At 47.3% G+C, this 16,757-nt stretch overlaps 1 non-coding gene and 1 pseudogene across 1 annotated transcript in view; both read right to left on the bottom strand.

Annotated features, from left to right (window-relative positions):
* LOC119171428 (uncharacterized) overlaps positions 1-16,757 on the bottom strand; it is a 55,706-nt gene that overhangs the window by 13,820 nt on the left and 25,129 nt on the right. The window contains exon 3 of the transcript XR_012894941.1: positions 13,954-14,039. This is a non-coding gene — a transcript (uncharacterized LOC119171428). The remainder of the gene's footprint in view (positions 1-13,953; positions 14,040-16,757) is intronic.
* On the bottom strand, positions 9,305-11,767 carry LOC142813983 (uncharacterized; annotated as a pseudogene).

Genomic DNA, 16,757 nt, shown 5'->3' with positions numbered 1-16,757 from the left:
CAAACACCAAAAAAAGATGGCGAGTCTTTCACCCGCACTTAGAAATCTTCGGTGTCACGAAGAGAGCCAGCCGAAATCAAGAATGAGGCGTGATGGCAAAGTTGGGCTACGATCTCGCGCTCATTGTGGCCTCTGGCGATCGCTAAAGTGGCAGAGAACACGACCGCCACTTGCAGGATTAAAAGCGTGAAGGTCAGCTGCAAGATTTTCTCAGAATGTGACCCAGAGTTTCTGGAAAGGAATTTTTTTTAATGTTCTTCCAGTTTTTACCTTTGAAGTAATGTTTTCATTTTGAAGTAAGGTTTGAGCGGAAAACAAAGACATGGTTTCAAAGGGTTCATGCTAAACGCGGAATGTTCTACACGTACAATCAAACGCGCGTTTAGAAGATTTTTAAGGAAAGGAGGCGTATGTTTAGTCGCGAAATGTTACAGCGTTCTATAAATGCGATTAGAGTTGAGCTAACATGGCCAAAAGAAACCAGTGCGTTCTTCACCTGAGGTGCTGCCAAGATAAGGTAACACTAACCAGCAAGACCATTACGCAAAGTTTTGTTCCGTCCCTTTGGTTTTGATATAATGCTTAAGTATCGAGCGATAGTTTAAGCGGACCGTTACGCGTTACCGAAAGTCGAGGTTAGGGCAGCATTTCGGACAGAAGATGCAGCTGAATCTGGTGTGAAATATTTGAGTCAGTCTAGGTATGTTCTACTAGAGACTTGAATAACGGTAACGTTTGAGCTTGAATCATAGCGTGCGCAGAAAGCAGGCACAAAGGCATGAGTTTCTTTTTTTTCTGCGCGTAAACGGAACTCTTGCGAGAATTCCTTTTTTAGGCGTTTTTGTTGTTTTGCAAAAGTCCTTCTTAGGTTAGGGCGGAAAAGCATAAGGAAGGCAGCTCGAAAAACTAGCTTACTAGATTACCAAGTGAGTTTTGTAGAGTAGGAGCATTGTCCTCTCTCGGGGCTACGGCCCTCGTTCTCTAAAAATCGCCGCCTTCTGCGTTGAAGCCTCGTTTTGCAACAGTATGCGTTTGACACGTTTCAGGAAGAAGGATACTCCATGGCAACGCTGAATGTTTGATTCGCTGTCCGTAACGCAAACGGCAATCTCGAGAGTTCTGCAGTATTTTCTTCCTCACCTAGACGAGGGTCATTGATTAGGTTTTTTGTTTTGTTGCTTTCTAGAGTTCGTTGAACTTGTGGTGAAAACATTGAAGACTTCGTTATCCAAGCTTTCAGGTTGGGTGTGCTTCCAGTGTTGTTATTCTGTTTCACTCAAACTTAGGAGAGAAATTTAAAATAACTAGTGTACTTATTTTAATTATTCGTAAAAGGGTAAAATATGTCTGGTGGGGTTCGACGCAATCGTCTGGCGCTCACTAGGTGAGTGGTTGTGTTTTCATGCGCGTATGTGATGTCTGTTGAACCACAATGAATTAGGTTGTCACTACCTTCATCAAGGAAAATCTTCACCGGACCGGACGTCAGCGCTCATCTCTCCGGACTGTGGCTGCAGACCTCAGCCCATCAAGATATTCACCCCCCTCCCCCCCGCGCGTGAGACTGTTAGTATCGTCACTATTATTAAAGTCTTTCGGTCTTTGTGGACTCGACAAAAATATTTCGACACATTAGGCCCGTGTACATGAACGCGACGGGGGCGGGCTGAGTTGAGTGGCGGGTTCAGCTTACCTCGACGCGCGCGAGTTTATATGAACTCGCACGGACGAGTTGAAGTGAGCGGTGATCGCAGCGACGCTTTGCGTCGAGGTGAGCTGAAAGCCCGTCTTCCGGTACCGGTTTCCGATCCTCCAAGCCTGCGCTCTCGCCGCTGTGGGCTGCGGTTGTTTACGCAGTTGTCGCTCCGCCACCGCGATGGCTATCTCAGCTCCCGTCTTGGTATTTTTTCTCAGTTTGCACCAGCTATACTTTATGGTTGTGTTGGTGTCTTGGCTAACACTGCACAACGCGATGGCAGCAGTGATTCTGTTAAAGCGCCTGAAAACTTTTCGAATCAAAGCGAACAGGGAGGTACTTAGAGCCGTGAAGCGTTTCTTCAAGTTCTTCCAACAGGTCCTTATTTGCTCCCACGTCCACGTCAGGCCCTGTTCCTTCAAACATCTTTCCAGGTCCATGAATATGTCCTTATTTTTTTTGCCGCTTGCTATCGAGCAAATCACTCAGTTTTTTCTCGTTGACTAAAGCTAGCAACGTCGTTATTTCATCATCTGTCCACATGGTGCGTGGAGCCCGCGAGGATGTCATCGTGCCTAGCGCGCCCGTACCGGCCGGCAGAGAAAGAGCAACGTCGGAGTGATGGGGACAGGGGAAGCGGAGACCGCGACGGGCGGGAGAGGTCACGAGCCGTCAACTCAGTGCGACCGGTTATATAGGCCCGTTTATATTGACCCGACGAGGGCGAGTTGAGTCGAAATAAACAGGTTTTCTGGACTCGCCCTCCCCATGTATAAGCGGACGCGTCGGGGCGGAGAGTCGTCGCGGTGAGTCCCGTCGAAGGATGCCCTTTCTGAGCGCGGCGAGTTCGGTGAACCTACCCCCTGTCTCCGGGTCGACGGGACTCGTCGCGACGACTCTCCGCCCCGACGCGTCCGCTTATACATGGGGAGAGCGAGTCCAGAAAAGCTGTTTATTTCGACTCAACGCGCCCTCGTCGGGTCAATGTAAACGGCCTATTCTAAGCAAGGATGTGCCGTCAAGACGGGTTGATTTCTTGTCAGAAAAACGTGAACAAGGTGTACCCGACTGCTTCGCACAAAGAAAACGCATGAGCCAAGATAGGCCATTGTGAGATCGACTATATGCGAGGCTTTCGAGGCAAACAAGGAAGCAGCTGGGCCATTTTCGAGGTTACCATGGATCTTTGAGAGACTGGAACCAGCGTGGTCTGTGCAATTCGGGCTGAAAGCCAAAACCCAAACCGGTTGTGGCTGCACCTTGCGAGGAGAAGCGAAGTCCCGGAAATTCGCAGCTAAGCCGCACCTTCTAGCAAACAACGAGGGATGGAATGTGGGGTTGAAGGAAAGGAAAAGACAATATCTGCTGCAGCCCTTGTGGGAGCCCGCCTCAACGACGAGGGATTAATCGAACACTGCTCCTTTCCCATTTCTCCATGGAATCGGCTGAATGAAGTGGCCTGTTTTGACAAGAAGCTGGTGGACCACTACATTGTTCTACCCGAATTCTATCAGGCAAGTTTGGCACGTCCACCAGGAGCCGGGTTTTTCGAACCACACCCAACTACCGGAAAAGTTGTTGCAAACCAAGGTCATCTAAGATCATCGGACGTGCGGCAAATCTTGGTGACGTGCGCGAAACGCCGGTGCAGTGCGTTTGTGACCATATTTGAGATTCGTGTTGACTGTGCCCTCTCCAGGTGCATTGTGTGGTGTCTTTCGCCGCCTTCGTGGGTGGATCACATAGACCATGGGGCGCCGTATTGGCTGAAGCTGCGGACAATGCGCCCAGGGTTGGCAATGCAGCTCTATATAGGCGGAAAACTTTTGTATGTTTTGAGTTCAACAGTTCTCCTGTACAGCTCTTGACCTCTAGTTTATACTTGATCACTTGATCACCTCCTTTCAAATTCTCAGTCACTAACCATGTAAATAAATTGTCGTTCTTACGAGCGCCTCATCTGAATTGTTTGAAGATGGGTCCTAGGACGGGGGCCCACTATCAGAATGAGATCCGCAGGACCAGGAGTCGCAGCAGCGTGTGTGCGTGTGTGAGCATGTTTACGAATATTTATACAGCAAGATGCGTATTATAATGCACTAATATTTTGGGCTCTGTGGTCGCTATGCTTTAGATTGACTTGGAGAAAGCCTTCGACCGCGTGCCGCACGATTTGCTTATAGCCGTATAAGAGCATGTTAATATGAGTACAGTATTTGTTGAAACTGTTCAGATGGCATACACGGGATCTACCACTAGTCCGATCGTTTACAAAGAGTTAAATAAATCGATAGAGCTGCAGTGATCCGTGCGCCAACGGTGCGCACTCTGTCTTCTTCTGTTTTGCCTTTACATCGAAAGCTTCTGTCTAATACACAGCAAAATCATCAAAGGCTTTCGGCTTCATGCATATGAAGTGCGTCTGCTGACGTGCGTGGACGACATTGCTATCTTTTGTATAAACCTTGAAAGTATCGCAGGGGTAACATAGCAAAAACGTTTTTGTGAGGTTAGTGGAAGCGCAGGTAACTGGACAAAGTGTCTTGGTTTTTGGCATGAATATTGGGAACGCATTTTAAACTATTTCTTGTACGTTGATTGAGTGCAACAATAATAAAATACTTGGGCTTTCGCTTCGAAAACTACAATGACAGCGATCCTTACTCGCGCGGACAGGCAGATGAAATACGTTAAAAGGCAGAAAAATGGAAGCGCAGTGATTTACTCATTTTTGCTCGCGTCACCATTTGCAGCCTGTTTTTCATTACGTAGTTGTGGTATGTTTTGAAAGTATTGCACTGCTCTTGAACGAATGTTAGGAAATTTCATCGCGCCCCGCCGCGGTGTTCTAGTGGCTAAGGTACTCGGCTGCTGACCCGCAGGGCGCGGGTTCGAATCCCGGCTGCGGCGGCTGCATTTCCGATGGAGGCGGAAATGTTGTAGGCCCGTGTGCTCAGATTTGGGTGCACGTTAAAGAACCCCAGGTGGTCTAAATTTCCGGAGCTCTCCACTACGGCGTCTCTCATAATCATATAGTGGTTTTGGGACGTTAAACCCCACATATCAATCAATCAATCAATCATGTTTGTTGTGTTAGAAGCCCGAAACACTTGGTTATGTTTTTCGTGATTGTTGAGACGCAGTGTTCTTCGGAGATGTCGTATCGTACATAGGACATAAAGAAGGATGTCCTGCTGGACACACACAGAATAAGGTACTTCGTTGTTTTTAATGAGGATATATTTACGTATAAAATCGTCATGATATTGGCTCTGCATAGTTTTTGGAGGTCGCGCATGGCTCTAGGTCATCGTGATGTCAATGCTCGACGAGCTATTGAATAATTTAGAGAGTCTTCAATTTCATTTCTTGAACTGCGAAAAATTGATATGAAGTTAGTATGAGGTAACAATTACGGGCGTGTTGTGTGTAGCGCAATCAATTCCCGCTGATGCATAGTGCGTAGCTAGTTCCCGTCCTGATTCATCAACTAACGAAGCCGATCGGTTCCGCGAAGGTGAACGCAGAAGACCCGAGCACGGGAAAGAAAGGAGACTCCTTCGTTCGTACGGTTCACGAGCGGAGCCGTCAAGGTCACCTCCGTTCGGGACTAGAAGGGGAAGGCTTACTCGGAAGAGCGTCTGGCAAGAGGCAGCTCAGGCGCCACCGTCTGAGTTTAAGCCATTGTTGGCATGTACGCGTGTCATTGAGAATGACGCGGGGACGCGACCACTTGGCCGACCGAGACATAGTGGCGGCAGGGAGACGAGCATAACCTCCCCCACTGTACGTCAATAGAGGTTTTTAGTTTGACGTTTTTACGCTCCGCTTAGCAGCTAAGCAGAGCGGGAACGCGAGTGCGCATGCGCCCTCCGCTAAGCGCGAGAGAGACGTGCGATTTTCCGTGCGATGCGGCGTGCGGCGTCGCATGGTGCGGCGTGCCGCATGCGACGTTTTGGGACACACGGGGGCGAAGAAGCCATCAGCGGCAAGCTCCACCCCCCTGCGGCGCCTCGGCATGCAGGGTCGAACGACTTGCTATCCTCGTAATGAGGCTCAAAACAAACAACATTACACAGCCACGTGTTGTTCTTCCCAAAAATAATTAATAAATCGCATTCGTGAACGACAAGAACGTCCTAACCAGGGCAACAGCTGATTATTCTCGACTCCGACAGGTAGGCCTCGCATCGCGGGCGCCAGCCGTCGCCAACGCCGTTCACACGCAAGCTCATCGTCGAGCGCTTGTTTTTGACAACACTATCAAGCATTGCGCTCTTATGTGATGCGTTAGCATACATTATTAGTTTATCGATGCCATCGATGTGAAGAGCAAAGGTGGAAGCGAAGCGAGCCAGTTCAGAGATGCCGGTAGCTGTGTTTACCTGCGAAATGACCTTGCATCGGTGCTCACGATCTCCGATCTCCCTAGCAGTTTCAACACGGGCGTTGTCGCGCAGAAAAGGCACACTTCAAGTATCACTTTATTCAATGCGGAATAATATCACGTCACTAGGGAAACAAACGTACTCGATGTTTGTCACGCCGCTGCAGTCGGCGATGTCAGCAATCCACGCTCGCACCGCTCCATCGACTCGCCTGGAGCCTTGGAATACGGGTGATGGGAGCGGTGACAGGGAGATGGCGCCACTAGCATCGTGACGCCACTCGTATGCTCGCGCTGTGATTGGCTGCTGCAATGCGGCGGTGCGACGCTGCGACAAAAATATCTGGCCGGTTTGATGCTCGCCGCGCCGGCTATGCGGCGGTGCGAAGCGATGATACGTCACGAAAACGTCACAAAACGTCACCACTCCAGCAGTCGCATGACGTTTCGTGACGTTTTGTGACGTATCCTCGCGTCGCACCGTCGCTCAGCCGGTGCGGCGTGCATCAAACCGGCCAGATATTTTGGTCGCAGCGTCGCACCGCCGCATGGCAGCAACCAATCACAGCGCGAGCATACGAGTGACATCACGATGCTAGTGGCGCCATCTCGCTGTCGCCGCTCCTATCTACCGTCGATGGAGTGGTGCGAGCGTGGATTTGCTTGCATCGCCGACTGCGGCCTCGTGACAAACATCGAGTACATTTTCCTGGTGACGTGGTATTATTCCGGATTGATTAAAGTGATGCTTGCTGTGTTGCTTTTCTGCACGACAACGCCCGTTTTCAAACCGCTAGCGAGATCAGAGATAGTGAGCAGCGATGCAAGATCATTTCGTAGGTAAACACAGCTACCGGCGTATCTGCACTGGCTCGATTCGCTTCCACATTTGCTCTTCACATCGATGGCGTCGATAAAGTAATAATGTATGCTAATGCATTACATACGAGCGCAATGCTTGATAGTGTTGTCAAAACAAGCGCTCGATAACGAGCTCGCATGTGAACGGCGTTGGCGACGGCCGGCACCCGCAATGCTAGGCATACCTGTCGGAGTCGTGAAATCAGCTGTTGCCGTGGTTACGACGTGCTTGTGGTTCACGAATGCGATTTATTAATTATTTTATAGAACGAAGCGTGGTTGTGCAATGTTCTTTGTTTTAAGCCTCATTACGAGGATACCAAGCTTTGAGCCTCATTACGAGGACCCTGCATGCCGAGGCGCCGCATGGGGGCGGAGCCTGCCGCTGATAGCTCCTTTGCCCTCGTGTGTCCCGAAACGTCGCATGCGGCACGCCGCACCATGCGACGCCGCACGCCACATCGCATGGAAAATCGCACGTCTGTCTCGCGCTTTAAGCGGGTTACCGGAGCGGGGAATACGGTCCGCTTACGAGCAGCCTAAGCGAAGCGCGGTGCGTCGCTGCCGTCTTTGCAAGTGGAAGGGGGACAACGCGCGCGCCCTCTCTCGTGCGTGCAGCAACTTTGCTCATTTCAAGATGGCTGCCTCCGGAGATGGCACGCTTTTCGCGAGTGCTGCAGCTTGGCTGTCACCTGCCCAGCGCAAGCCGCGAAAACGCTTTCGCATCGATGAAGATTTGTGCCTCTTGAAAGAAGTGGTGTGTACTGACCCCTTCAGCAATCCCGCCGCGTGGGAGGACGTGCTGCGAAACGTCATGAGAGTGATAAATCGCGAGCTCACAATTCGCGGCATCAAAGAGCGAGTGGACCTCCTCATCGGCCATTTTCGACAGCAGGACACAGTGAACCTGAGGAAGTGAGTGATTCCTTACTTTATTAGTAAACGCTGTTCAAATGCTGTAGATGAAACAGTCGCATCGTAACGTGCTTGATTGCTCCATAGGTCCGGCACCGAAAAACAATATGGAGAGCGGGAGCAGCTGCTTCAAGACGTATTGGACCTCATGAGGGAAGTCGATTATGCCCCCAGAACCGTGCCGCGGAATGCCAACGGCATGGGGCTGTCGAAAAAAAAAACGGCGTGGGGCCGCGACAGCCCGCTCAACAATTAGCATCAGCCAAGGTGTGCAGGGCCCAGGCTCTGCTAATTAGGGATGCTGCAATGGCATCTTTACCCGCTGTCCGGGCCTCAGACGACGGACAGAAAAATGGCAAGTAATCTGGAGTGGAGGCTAACAGCAACCCACCCCTAAACTTGTTCTATGAAAACTGTGAAGTGTTCATCTTAGCGATTTCTGTATCGGGAGTGATGGCATGTATTTAAATGGCAGTGTTCACAGAATGAATTGTTTTGACACAGTAGTCAGAAAAGTTACTTAGCTCGAAAGTTTTCACTATAAATATTACATTATTCAGTAATATGCTGGCCACTGTGCCTGTTCATTATATGGCATTGATCCTCAGGCAGTCAATATACTACAGTCCCACGTTGTGGATGTGTGATGTACTTAATCGGCACTCAGTGAGAAATGACTGAATTTAAAAATAATCTAATGCTTTGTTTCAGCTTGCTGAATTTCTCTCATAACTTCAGTGAACATATTTGTGAATTAAGCTCATTAACTGGGAAAACAAATATCTATTTTGACAGATATAGGGAAGAAAGGTAGTTTTTATTCTGTGTGAATTATTTCATCAGGGGTCCTATAGTATTACTAGTGACATTCTCATTCATGTGCCTCGTTTTCTATGTGCAGATGAGGCAACGGCCACAAATATGCTGTTGGCAATCTATGAGGATGACCTCAGTGAGCCACCACACAGAGGTGACGGGACAGCAGGCTACAGAACCACAACCAGCACAGCTTTAGAGGTGCCGGCTGCTGCACCAGGTATGTGTAAAGTACATTAGAAGTGAAATATATTTTTATTTACTTATTCACAACGTGTACAGCAAGGCACACTAAACAAATGTTCGTAGGCCAAAAACAAATGAGAAGCAAGTTCACCCTTACTACTATGCAATTGTGTATTCTTTAATACTACTACTAGCAGAAATTTGCACATGAAAGTGTTTATGCACGATGCTGCAACGCAAGTTGCACCGTGTAATCTTTGTGCAAAATACTACAAAGCATAAATTAAAAAGTGATATACACAATACCTTAGCTAATATGCTCAGTGCCTAACTGTAGGCCCGTGTGCTCAGATTTGGGTGCCCGTTAAAGAACCCCAGGTGGTCTAAATTTCCGGAGCCCTCCACTACGGCGTCTCTCATAATCATATAGTGGTTTTGGGACGTTAAACCCCACATATCAATTATCAGTGCCTAACTTCTGATGATCATTCATGCCCTTATAGTACAGGATACCTTGGAAACCGAGACTATAGATGACAGCGATGCTGACCAGGACGCTCAAGAGGGCAACGCTGCCCATGATGCTCAAGGGCCTCTTCGTGCGCCGGAACGGCGGCGTTACAGACAGTCTGCTGTTCCGACAGGTATTGCAAATCAAACTTGCATAATTTTTCAAGTTGCACCAGATGATGCATAGCTCTCATTGCATTGAAACAACATACATGCGCTACATGTGATTCGTTTGCTTGTTTTTTCAATGCCAATTTGAGGCTTGGCATTCATCATACCCGAATGTGATAAGATGGCGCTGATCCCAGAGTAAATTAGTTATGAGCTGTAACACTTTAGAAGTATGTCATTTGTGTTCTACTTCATTTTATAGGAGTCAGAGGCCTCCAGGCCCTAGGACTGCAGCTTCTTCTGAAAAGGGAAGAGAATGAGTTCCTCCGGCAGAAGGAAATGGAGCTAGAACACCGACGGCTGGACCTCGAGGAACGTCGTACGACACTAGCAGAAATAAAACTAACAATGAAGGAAGAGCGTCTGAAAATGGAGGCCAGCGCCAGAATTCCACTCGAATTCTCCAGGAAATGAGCAACAAGCTCGAACAATTACAAAAAAAATTACTAGCCTACACAAGTAAAGAAACTGTGTCGAAGGAATCCGCTCAGTTCTTTGGTCTCAAATATTCTTCCAGCTCAGGAGGTTCAACTTGAAAGTATTGAGATACCTGTGAGCTATTCATACAACTGTGGCAATTAGCAAGTATTGTGCCAACTTTGTACATGCGTGACACGTTCTGCCGTTTGAGTCTCTGATTTTTACGAAAATCCAGAAAACCAAACAAGCCTGCAATCTTTCCGAAACCCCATTCGACTGCTTGTCTAACGGAACTCATTCTCTTGTTGAAAGCCCGCTGCTGCACAGTCACGTTCCCGCCAAAAGGTTTCAGCAGCAGAGGTCGCAGTGGATAGGCAGGGTCACCATACAAACAAAAGCTGTGGCCTTTGGCAAGCTTCTCTAGCTTGCGATAGGTGTTGCTCTTTCGAAGGATACCTAGAAATACAGGAGCACATGAAAACATATTGCCACATGATATGCGACACTGAATGCTTCATCAAATTCTTGCCACTTCCCGATAAATTTACACAAATGTTAAGTGGACTCTGTAGTGTGCACTATTTAGATACACTCTCTCCAAATAAATGAAAAAGAAAAAGCTTTGATGCCTATCCAAGTAGGAAGGTTTCTTCACAGTGCTATGCAGTAAAAGACATTTATACTGCATTTATAAATAGAACCTGCATAGCAATACCTGTGACGAGTTATGACTGAAGACTTGTTGCAGAATAACAAAGAAAACTTGGCCACAGCCTTATAATGGTAACTGGGGCATGCATTTATCATTTTAGCTTGCACCTTATTCTCGAAATAAACAGTTCACAATTTTTCCAGGTTCTCTTTGCTACACCATTCAATTTGAATAATATGCTGCTTTCTGCTGTAACCACAATTAGTTGTCCCAGACTGAGTATACTTCACAACATTATTACGAAGTGATAGCTTGTTTGCTGAAGTAGCACAGAGCACTCCCTCAGATAGGCGCGATGATGCTTTTTTTTATGTTGGACAAATAGGACGGGGCTCAGTATAACAAAAATAACTTGCCTGTGTCATGCCGGCTGCCGACGTATGGACCGTTCAGTTGGCAAATGATTCCAATAGGAGACATGATGGACTGATATTTAACGGCGTGAAAGCGCTTATGCCCTGAAAAGTACAGCTTCTGGTCTTTCGATGGACGGCAAATGGCTCGCTCTGTCCCGTCGATGAAGCCCCAACAGTGATGCAACGGCGCCCCTTTGGAATGCACAGCCTGCGATAAAATGTTGCATTAGATTAGAAGTAACAAAACAAATGAACAAACTCCATACCTCGGAAAAGAGTTGGAGTTTAGCGATGTCCAGCCAGGTGTGGTTATTCACATCTCGCAGCAGATGTCCAAACGTGCTGTCAATGTGCGCGAGCACTGCATTAGTGGCTGAAAAAATCACTGAATAATGCCGCCCGAACAGCGGCTCCAGTTCTCGCAGCCTATTGGGATAAGCCAGACACCGTAGCGTAAGGCAGAGTGCCTCAACTCCGGAAACGTGCACGCCCTGCGGCGTTGTCACATTTTCAGGCACTTGTAGTGCACGACACAGGCTTCATACGTCGTCTCTTTCAAACCTAAAATACGTGCGAAATTGTCCTCTGCCCATGCTTTTGATGTTCAAGAGGCCATGTCGTGACAGCGGGTCTCGCCGAGTGTATTGGAAGACTTCAAGGCACAACAAGTCCTCAATTTCGGACCACTTCAAGAAACCCACCGAAAATGGGCCCTCTAGCACACTTGTCGGAGGCATCAATGGTTATGCAAACACAGTTTCAACGGTGAAAAATGAAAACGCCACCACCACACACGAGTCAGAAGCGCAAACAACACACAGTGAATGCTTGAAATGGATCTGAAACGGAACCTTGTTGGCTTTTGAGTGGCTACTATCAAGTCAGAGCTTGCTTCTTTGTCAAAAAAAAAAGATGGTTAATACATTGAAAGTGGATTTTAAATACTTCATAAAAAGATAATTTATACGTTATTGTTTTGCTTTGTATACGTGAAAAAATGCTTTTTATTTTGTTTACCGACGATTAAAACGACCAGAGGGCGCTGCAACTGCGAAAGGCACGCTTCGCTGCCGGCAGCGAATAACTAAAAGAGAAAATTCAGCCGCCGCTCCGCTGCGGCTTCGCGGGTGCTCCCGGAGCGAGGCGGACCACAAAAACGTCAGTGCTGTTAGGATGTCGGGGCGCCTCACTGTCGCATGCACACCTGGTAAGCGCACGGAGCCCAACGGTGTACTCACCGCTCTTAAGGAGGCTTCTACGAAGCAACATTTAATGAGAGAACTGACGGGGCTCGAGCGCGAGAACGGCTGCCGACGGAAGTCGGCCGACGGAGGCAGCACGGCCTGGCATGGGAAAGGGTGTCACACGCGCAGAACCTATCCCTTTGCGTGTTTTATTTGGTAACGTGGTTTTAACCAATGTAGTGCCTGTTATGAAAGTTCTTCTGCGATTGGTTGTCATGATGCGAGTCCCAACATGTGATTGGTTTGTGTGAAGACTGTTTGTTCAACCGAGTGTTGAAAAGGGGATGTTTGAATCTGAAATAAGAGAGCGGATGTTCGGGCTTGGACTCGGGCAGTAGCCAGAGGCTGCAATGAAGTGTCTCTTCACCGGACTATGGCTCTTTCTTTGCGCTGCCACTGTGCACTTGAGTCATCCAGGGGACCCATACCGAACCTCAAACATCTTCTCTCCTCAGCTTGTGTTGAAGCTAGTCAAGGAGGAGGAAATTAACTTACGATATGCCCGATTCGGCCGATGAAGGCAGCACGGCCTGGCATGGGAAAGGGTGTCCTACGCGCAGAACCTATCCCTTTGCGTGTTTTATTTGGTAACGTGGTTTTAACCAATCTAGTGCCTGTTATGAAGGTGCTTCTGCGATTGGTTGTCATGATGTGAGTCCCAACATGTGATTGCTTTGTGTGAAGACTCTTTGTTCAACCGAGTGTTGAAAAGAGGATGTTTCAATCTGAAATAAGAGAGCGGATGTTCGGGCTTGGACTCGGGCAGAAGCCAGAGGCTGCAATAAAGTGTCTCTTCACCGGACTACGGCTCTTTCTTCGCGCTGCCACTGTGCACTCGAGTCATCCAGGGGACCCATACCGAACCTCAAACATCTTTCCTCCTCAGCTAGTGTTGAAGCTAGTCAAGGAAGAGGAAATTAACTTACGATATGCCCGATTTCGCACCATGCATTGAATCCCTATTGTCCATAAAACAATTGCAGAAAATTTGTCCTGTTGAAAATTGTTGAAGCACTGCTACAAGAAAAAAGAAGTGGCTTGGATCAGTGGTAGAACACTGCGCTGGCATGCAGCGGACGCGGGTTCTAGCCCCACTGGGTCCTTGGTACAAAGCTTTTTTCTCCTTTTGTGCGAAGTGGTTACGGAGACCTGCAGTAGTCGCGGGGCCGGCGGATAACTAAGGCACCACGCGTGACCCTAGTTGTGATCTCATAAGAACTTTCGCTATAAAATTTCCTGGGCGCTGAAAGACACGGGCCCAACCAGCCACCCCTGGCTTCGGCACTGCTTGGTTGTTTTGACCCAGTCGCAGGAAGGTTTCCGTTGATCATGCGAGTGTTTTCGATCAGCCTAAACGTTAAGCGCAACAATATTGGCGATGAACGCGTGGTAAGCTCTTACGTAACAGCTTTACAGTGGGAAAGTTTCCATTCGCTAGTATGTTTCTTAGTATTCCATTCGCTAGTATGTTTGTGCATGCATTTTAAGAAATGTGTAGCACCACATATTAATGTGTCTTAGTCTCATAGTGCGCCATACATTGAATTACTGAGTTCAATAATAGTAAACAGGTGTACGTTCACACATTGAGATAGCATAATATGAAAGATGGTTGTGCTAGTTTCACCAGATATAGTGAACTAATCAGTATTGCCTACATTATTAGAGTTTTCACTTACCTTCTACGTCAACTCCAAGAAGCGTTAAATATCTTTCTTCGTGTTTTACGGTCAGAGAAATATTTGTGGTATTGTAATAAAAAGGGCTAAAAAGAAAAAAAGCCAAATGCTTACCATGATGTATCAATCATTAGGTCAACATTGAAGACAGCGACTGAAGTATAAGCGAAAATTTTGTACTTTTACCCAATTCGTACTGGTTTCAACAGGTAGGTAGGTAGGTATGTGAGATTTGACGTCTCAAAACCGTCATATAAATATGGAAGACGCTGTAGTGGAGTTGTCTGAAAATTCCTACCACTTGGGGCTGTTGAACGTGCACCGAAACGTTTCTTTTAACAGCTATAGAAAGATCCACTCAGGCGCTTGACAAATCGCCATATTTTTTCCACACTTTACGTTAAGGAGTATAGCCAATATTTTCTTTTTAACATCGTCGGTTTATTGCATGAGGGAACGAGTTAAAAGGACACTAAAGTCAACTATTAAGTCGAAGTTGATTGTCAAGTTGGTGGTCCAGAATCCTCGTAGCGTTACTTTTGTGCCAAGGAAGGGTGTATTTTGAAATAAAATCACGTTTTAGTGGTCCGCATCAGGTTAGCGCCCTTCAAATTACCCGCCTCAAGAAGCGGACCCACCAGTTCGTCACACATCACTGTTGCCGTGCACAACGTTGCCCAATTTTACTGCGCTATAGTAGCAGCAGACTGAAAGCAGGGAGAGACAACAGCAAAAACGGCTATTGAGTAATTCCCTCCATTGACCCGAGATTGCAGATGCTTTTGTTTCAACTGCACCCCGCTAGATGGCACCACCTGTCTCGTGTACCCACGCGAAAGTTGTGTTTTGAACCGCTCACGCAATTCTCCATAGTAACGTCCGGCGGTTCTTTTTTCCATGAATCAAATGAAAAAAAAACAAATAGCATTTTATTGCGTCTCTTGATGCACGGAAAGTTTTTATTTAGTGAAGTCAGTCGGTCCGTCTGATGTCACCGGGATCATTTTGAAAATGTCTTACTGCGGCGCTTGTGTTCTTGTACACTTACCTTAATTTTTCGGTAAGTAGGACACTGTTGTTGATAATATTGTCGTTTCAGGTCTTGTATTACATTGAGCTTTCACGCTGACGTAAATTGTTATTTAACTTTAGTGTCCCCTTAATGTGTAAGCAGCAAATTCTTGTGTTGTAGGAAGTGAGGCTGGCAGTCAACTTTCCTGAGTGTGAGCCCCGCCGCGGTGGTCTAGTGGCTAAGGTACTCGGCTGCTGACCCGCCAGTCGCGGGTTCGAATCCCGGCTGCGGAGGCTGCATTTCCAATGGAGACGGAAATGTTGTAGGCCCGTGTGCTCAGATTTGGGTGCACGTTAAAGAACCCCAGGTGGTCGAAATTTCCGGAGCCCTCCACTGCGGCGTCTCTCATATTCATATGGTGGTTTTGGGACGTTAAACTTCACATATCAATCAATCAATCCTGAGTGTGATTTCGCGTAGCTCTATGAAACGCTGGTGTAACAGAATACGGCCGCTCCGGAGAGGCAAGCTTTATTCGCACAACCTGTTCGCTTTCAGATATAGGAATATGAAAGGGTATACGAGCAATTCACAGATGACTACCGAGATAGCACGTGCACGAGCAACTATCACGACCACGCCCATTGTATCAGTAATAAAAGTTGTAGCTCGAGAGACAATCTCTACGCTCTCGTGGCTTTTCATACACCTAGAAGAGGGGCGGCGCGTTTGCTATCTGCTTCGACGCCAAGTCTTTCGAGTGGGATAAGGGTATCGCATGCGCCCTCCCATTGATGGGAATGGTCCACCTTATTTGATCTCAGCTTCAGTCGTGAAGATCGCCCTCCCTCGCATGCTTTCTGTACGTCAAGACATACTACGCGTGGGGGTTAGTAATCGATTTGGTCTTAATACAGGACATGATGGTGATTGTGTCGGCGATCACAGCGTCTATGGTAATCACGAAAACCCGTTCAGAGTGCCAATGTATTATTTATCACAGTAAGACACTCACAACGTCCGCAACTCTTTCACATGAGACAATCTGACGGCAAAAGCCGTAATCCTTGTATAATACTCAGCCGATGCATTGTCGCTCCCCATGATCTTTTGCACTTACCGGCAGGCACGTAGCAAAGATTGATTCTTTTTTTCAGTTGGTGGAGAGCAAGACCTAATTTAAAAAAAATCTGGCAGATCCCACGTACAGTGGGAATCGATGATATCCGAAGCACGAATGAGAAAAGCTGATTTATCATTTTTAAATCAGCTCCACATTACGAGGAGGAGGTACATGACTGCTGTGCCACGATTATGATGTTTGGATGTGTCGTTTACCTTCGTCATCTGTCAACGTCACGGGATACCAAATTGAGTATACGTGGAGCTAGTGAAACGACTACGAGCACGCTATGAGCGTGGTTTGTTGTGATGTTTTTACATCAAACGCGTGTCAGGATTATCATGTTTGCACCAAGCCATATACAATCGTCATTTTTTTTATTGATATGATATATAAGGAGATGTTGGCGCACCATTATGGCGCCGGCTACTCCTTAGCCGTTGATTGAAACTTGAACACGTATCTTGAAGCAAAACATACAGAGCAGTGCATGGAAAATAGAAAACTCAGGCACAGATATAAAAAGACTCACTTATACGTACATATCACAATGGTAAGTAAATGTTTGAAAGTCATTGTAAGAAGTCTCTGGAAACAACAAAACACAAACAACAAACACAAAACACAACAACAAAACAACAAAGCACACGTCTGGTCCTTATAAAGATG

The sequence above is a fragment of the Rhipicephalus microplus genome, chromosome 4 (assembly GCF_043290135.1).
Source record: "Rhipicephalus microplus isolate Deutch F79 chromosome 4, USDA_Rmic, whole genome shotgun sequence".
NCBI classification, from domain to species: Eukaryota; Metazoa; Arthropoda; class Arachnida; order Ixodida; family Ixodidae; genus Rhipicephalus; species Rhipicephalus microplus.
The sequence above is the reverse complement of the archived record's forward strand: the minus strand, read 5'-3'. Positions and strand labels throughout refer to the sequence as shown.